Below are 6,517 nucleotides of genomic sequence, written 5' to 3' on the forward strand. Positions count from 1 at the left end.
GTGTTGAATGCCAGATGTGACAGCTTGCACTGTCTGAGATTATAATCTGACCCTATGTGCATAAGAAATATACATGTGGTAGGTTTGGAAATGGAATCATTGAACATGTGGATTTATATGGCTAGAGCAAGGTTTCCAATTTTTGAAGCTGCATTGCTTGCATTGTTGTCTGTTGGAAAAAAAATACGGGATAATTACTAGTGCTTTGCATTGTCATAGCCGTTATAAATGCTTTACATGACTTCTAATAAAGTGTGATGCAACCAGCTATCTTGTGCTCTGAGGCACTCTGACCTTGCCAAAGAAGATGATGTGAGGTCTTCTCAGGGCACCTAGAGCAGTGGCTGGGTAAACATGCAGTTGAAACTTCATTTGGCTGGAAGTGCGGAGTTTGCAGTGGGGTTGCTCTTATTTGTATGCCATCTGTGTAGGGGAATTGGCATGCAATACCCCGCTTGCGCACCTTTGTTCATAGCATTGCTCCCTCTGTTACACGGGAGGGTGGGGAGGGAGGCTGCTTTTAGGATGGGGAGCCTGATCCTGTCGTTGGACATGGACCACCTGCAGAAGTTGTTAGTGTGAGCAGGCATTAGATGTTAGCTGTTATTTCCCTGTCCTGATGTCCCAGACATGTGACGCAGACTGGCAGGGGTCTGGAGCGGTGCTGCCGTGTCCGCATGGTGACGTGCCGGGCTCTTGCCGAGTCGGATGGTGTATCTTTGCCGTTTGGACGCAGTGGCTCGGGAACCTCTGTGCCACTGTGCATGGTGCGGGCCAGCCTGAAGATTCGTGGGGTTCATGTCTGATGCCCTAGTCTTGCTGGTTAAGATACATTAGAGAAGTACTGATCTTGCTGTGTGTGAGTGGATAATGTATGTTTTATTGCCTGTGTTTGATGTAGGGGTTGGAGCCTGCCTGCCTCCCCCATTCCAACTGTGTATTTTACTTTATGCAGTACACTAAAGACCAGATTTTACCACAACTAACTTACAAGTTGCTTTATTCTGAGATACTATATTTGCTGTGATGGGCCTTCAGATTCATAGCCGGGTAGCTTCAAGATTTAAAGCACATATACCTTAAATATCTCTTATCTGGGGCAGGTTAGAAGTGAATATAACTAACCTCTGTTTAGCCGTAATGCATTTATTAATGACAGTAAAAGCTGTAGATGGAAAAGCAATAGGTAGAACTGAGCCCCTTTAGGATAATTGCAATGTTGGGCTCTTTGTTACGGTTTTGTAATTTGAGTTTTCAGATTTCCGGGTACCTGATGCCTGGCACACTGCTTTAATAAAGCAAGCAGCCCCCCAAAACATGAAAGCTGTGAGGTGGGGATGTATTTATGCCATGGAGTTGGCAGTGTGGGCAGTGGCTCGGTCTTAAACATCTCAGCTCCTTTGATTTTTGCCTTTCACTCAAAACCTTGGAAAGGGAAGGTTACCAAATGCGTGTTTACTCGAAGCACACAACCTGCTCAGCTGCAATTATCTCCTAATCTGGTCCTTCCGAGTTTCTCTGGTCTCGCAGGTAAATACAGATTTAGCCGTTATTCAAGGCATATTATTTACCTCATTAAGTGTGTGTTTTGGCACGTGCATTATTTACCTGACGGACTAACGGATGGGAGAGAGCAAATGCTGTCTTTTGTGCAAACAGTGATTTTGTTCGTGGGCGGCGAGTCCTCCGTTTCGCCTTGCCCCTTTCGGCTCTGTTTCTTGCGGCGGGCACTTCCAGCCCTTCATGGTGGAGTGAAAAGTGAGCGCAGGCGCGGGGAGGCCGGGCTCAGAAACCAGGCGGGTGGGTGGCACGTGGTGTGATGGAGCTCTTGCCCAGAGCCACGAACAGTGGGACCAACTGTGGGGATGGATTTTAAATCTCTATGTAGCGAGGGGGGTGTGTGTGTATCTATATATAGTTAGAGGGGGTACTCATATCCTTGTTCAAGAGGACTGGGTTGTTGCAATTCGCCTGTTTTGCTATCGGTCACTGTAACCCAGCTATGTAACACCCCCATGAGTTGGGCTTGAACTCTCATCCCAATAAATCTACTAGCAGCCCCAAGGCTGGCCTACCTTGGGCAGTGACAGTCCTGTCACGTTTTTCCTGCAACATTTTAAAAGAAAAAGGGTAGGGGAGATATCCAGGCAGTCTCACATGGATAATGTAATTTATTAAATAGCATTAGTTAAGTAGAAGTATCAGAAGGTGATGGCTGGGTGAGGTATTTCTTTGGGAGGGAGACTGTAACCTATAGAGTCCTGCTTGTGTTTTGCAGTTCCTGCAGTTCACATACGGGTTTGTTGAACCAATATCCTCTGAGAAATACCTGAAGTAAGAAATCAAGTGTAGCACTAGAATCACATCCCTGAGAAACCTCATATACAGAGCAAATGAGAACTTCCCTGGGGAGGAGCCTTCCAGCCACCAGACGTGTGGATTTGTAATCGAAGTGGGAGGTTTTGGTGCGACTAACAGGTGTTTCAGGGCCAAGCTGTTTGGATGGATTGTAGTGTTGATATGTGTATCGCTGTATTTAATTCCTACCATGTATCAGAAGTTGCATTGTATATGAAAAGACGAAAGGCCTCCTTGGAAATTTCAATGGGATTTAGATCAGATTTTCTATGTTTAAGTGGTTTGTGTTGTGTTCTGCTATGATAAGGTTCAGCAAAAAAACTGGTGCCTAGAGCCATGACTGTTGTGTGTCTCAGTTCTTAATTTAGAGCCATTTGCAGAGGTTAATTTCCAGTTGCCCATGATTCTGGACATCTTGAGCTCAGTCCAAATGTCGTCTGTCGTGCTTAGAGCAGGTTACTGTGTGATTTCAGGTTTGCGATGCTGGAACCTCCACTGGGAAGCACAGAGAAAATCCCTGACAGAGGAGGCCAGTGAAGAGATACTAGCGGAGATGAGATGTATGTGTGCATGAGTAATGTGAGTTTGTCTTCAGTTTCAGATGCCTCTGGATGTTCAATGATAGCACTCCTCCATACTGGAGCAGCAAAGTTTCCCCAAAACTTACTTCCAAGGGCAAGACAAGCTGTGTGCTCCCTCCTCCCGGCTGGTGTTCTCAAAGGGTACGGCTCCATCGTAAGCAGGAAACTGGCGTCCCACGGCTTTGGAGCTTCCATGGCAGCAATGTCATCCTTCCCTCCACAGAGATATCACTACTTCTTAGTGCTGGATTTTGAGGCCACGTGTGATAAACCACAGATTCATCCTCAGGTAAATAGTCAATCCTGTTAATTATCCCTCTGCTGCTGTTCTGAGAGGTGGAAGGAAAAAGCACAGTGCTGGCTCACTCGTTTTCTCTGGTTTGTCCCACCTCCTTTCTGTTGCTGGTCCTCCAGGGCTCTTGCCAGTCACTTGCTCTCTCAGAAGCAATGCCAGGACTGTTCGGTGGGAATAAAATGAAGGAGCCTGATTTCCATCAAGGAAGTGACAATTCATGTGTTATCAAAAACATTTTTAAGTCATGTATGCCTGTCATTTGCCTGAACTGGGGAGGGTCTAAAAATTTTTGGCTGGGAACCTGCATTAGTGGAGTACTCATGGCAGCCTTGTTTGATTCTGCAAGGAAAAATGCTGTTGGTAACCAACAGCTTTAGGAAAAGAATAGTTTGAATGACATGAATATGTGCAACAAAATGGTGTTTCTAAATAGAGAAGAACAATAGTTTGGAGCTGTCTGATCTTGCTGAAGTTATCTTACCTGGGTGCTAACTCTGGAGTGTAATGAGACAGGAAGAGTTCAGCTTCAGAGAGATTTTCCAGTGCCCTACCACTTGAGACATACAGAGATCCAGATGAAGTACAGAGGTTTTTCTGCAGACAGTTCTTCCATAGTAGCGTAGAGCATATTAGTAAATAAATTTTCAGTTGTCAGCAGGATGGGCCTAGGTTTTCCATTTAAATTAGAAAACCGTGCTAAAAAGAAAAAAAAACCTAATAATGGGTTGGTAACAAGCAAACAGAATTTCTGAGTCTCTAAATTGAACTTGGACTTCTCACCCTCCTCTGCCAAGCAATTGGCTTCTGATGGGTATTGCTGGTAATACATGCATTGGGTCAGAATAACTTCCATTTGCTTTGTTTTGAATATACGAAAGGCTAAGCGGTTTTCAGTGTGGTATCTCATTACTGAAGCGACTTGATAGAGTGTGTTCATTTCCCAGTGCAGCTGTGGTTTCCCTTGGGCTTGTCCCATCAAAGGCATGCTGCAAGTTGGGGTCAAACTTGACTCCTGTCTTCCCCAGTAGTGCCTTAGTGAGTGCTGCCTGCCTCTCGTATTTCTTGAAAAATGGACAGCAAATTCCCCGCTCTTTTGCTGGGTCTTTGTGGGAGGCTGTTGTGGCTCTGCATCCAGTTCTGCTAGCAGGGTCTTAACCGCTCTCCAAGTGAGATGTCAGGCTATTTCCTGCACGCTCCGCCTCGGGTGCACAGACCTGTCAAAGCTGTAAATTGGATCTACCTTGTCCCTTTGGATATGGGTTTGGTTGGTGCACATTTTGATGCAAAACCATGATGCATGTGGAGCTAGTTTACAGCTGGCAGTAAAAAGGAGCATGAGTGGAATATGATTACTACTGTTTTAAGGAGCTTTGTCCCCAAGTCCTTGCCAGGGAAAGTAATGGTCTGGGCCAATGCAGATCTGCTATATATTTTGTTGGTGAGATAGCACCTTTAAGGTGGAGATGTTCTTCAGTGTTGTTTTTCCAGTCTGCTGTATTCAGTGCCTGTCTGCATCATATCGTTTGTGGAAAGGGCTGTCAGTCCCTTACATCCTCACCAACAAATTAGTTTGACAAATAGAGAAATGGCTCTTGCTACATGGGAATCAGTGTAGCTGGAAAGGCTGAAGGTGCCTGCCAGAATCACGCAACTTTATAAAATGAAACTTTAGTTGATGCCCCTACGTACATCTTACCTTTTTGATGACCAGCATGGCTTTTGTCCTCTTCACTGCTGGGCTGTATGTCATGGTGAGCACTGTGCTGTGTATTTCAGTGATATTTTGTGCAAGGTTTTAGTGGCAGGATCTTTCACTGGAGCAGTGGCAGGCAGGTTTTGGAGGTTTGGTCTGAGGACAGACCTGGGAGCTGGGAATGGTCAGGTGCTGATCTTTGCTGTGATCCTGATCCTTTTTCTGCTTTTGTTTTAATACCTGTAAAATAGAAGTCTAGGTACAATGAAATTCAAATGCATTGGGATTTGATGAGGAGGCTGCATATACAGAGCTAAGCTGTGATCCAGACTACTTTAAGTGGGTAGGCATAGCTGTAAATTTAGCCAGCTCAGCCTAAAAGTCCTGCAGAGTGCACTTGCCACTGTGCAGCATGCTTCACATCTCTCACTAACTGCTCTTCAAAATATTCTGGCTTTTTACCAGAAACTACTGAAAAAGCTATCTTTTTATCTACACTAAGTGTGTGACTGCCACATCTGCTCCCCCTCCCACTGTATTTGCTTGTGCTTTTCTGCAACTGACAGCCTTGCTGGCTTTATCCCTGGGGAAGTCCTTCATGCTCATTCGGGAGCCCTGAAGACTCCTTCATTTCCATTCCCTTTCACGCTGCCAGATCTCTCTCCGAGGTCTCGTGGTACAGCCTCCGTAATGGGGATCAAGGAGGGTCAAGGACAGTGGTATTCCCCTGGGAAGCTGTCTGCACCGTGGCTTCAGTGGCTGGGCCTGCTGGCTGAGTGCCTCATGGCCGCTGCCCTTTGCTTTACCACTTCTGGGTCGGGCATGGAGGGTCCTTCATGTTCCCTGCCTTACATCCACAGAGGAATGGTAGCATCCTTGCAGTCCTGACTTCTGATGGCTTTCAACAGATATGCCCCTAAATCAAAATGCATGTTTATATGCACAAAGAAGTAGCTTAGCTTTATGGGTTTTTTGGATATATTTATGAATAATGAGACCATCCCAGAGAGGAAAGAAGGTGGGGGGTTTAACTGCATTGCCCTGGATGGATAGATGGGAAAACCTGAAAGAATAGAGGCAGTCTGTGTTGTGTAGTGTTTTAGCCAGCCAAAGGTCAGTAGGGGTTTGTTCAGGCAGTAAGGGATGTTTATGGCTGGCCCCTCGCATCTCTTTAAAGCTTACCCTGTGCATTTGGAATTTGATCCAGAGCACAGTGGGGTCAGGTGGGAGCTGTCATTCTGCGGAGGTCGGTGGACCTTGGACCACAATGGTGGTAGCGTGCTTCATTTTTCAGCTCTAAGTCTGACTTTTTTTCCTTTACTGTCTGCTAAGGGTTTATAAGTACCTGCTGCTTTTATACGCTGTCAGCCTGTAGAGGCGGGTACATATGGTGCTTTGGCTACACAAGAGAAGATGCATTAATAAGTGGGAGTCTCGCTCTTTTGTCCCTTTGTCCTTGTATACACCCGTGTTTATGGTGGTCAGTGCTTTCAGTGACTGTTAAGGAGCTCTCCAGGCTTGGATCCGTGGCTGCCTGTAACCTTATTTTATTAATGCAGTGAGTGGGTGTCGTGGTTTAACCCCAGCCAG

The 6,517-nt window shown here is 45.9% G+C and overlaps 1 pseudogene across 1 annotated transcript; it reads left to right on the plus strand.

Moving 5' to 3' along the window:
• The first annotated feature begins 2,964 nt into the window (after nucleotides 1-2,964).
• On the plus strand, nucleotides 2,965-3,278 carry LOC104076026 (annotated as a pseudogene). Its single transcript, XR_683511.1, has one exon. The product of XR_683511.1 is annotated as an ERI1 exoribonuclease 3 pseudogene (transcript).
• Nucleotides 3,279-6,517: the final 3,239 nt, after the last annotated feature.

This window comes from Fulmarus glacialis, unplaced genomic scaffold (genome assembly GCF_000690835.1).
Source record: "Fulmarus glacialis isolate BGI_N327 unplaced genomic scaffold, ASM69083v1 scaffold44060, whole genome shotgun sequence".
In the NCBI taxonomy this organism is placed as follows: domain Eukaryota; kingdom Metazoa; phylum Chordata; class Aves; order Procellariiformes; family Procellariidae; genus Fulmarus; species Fulmarus glacialis.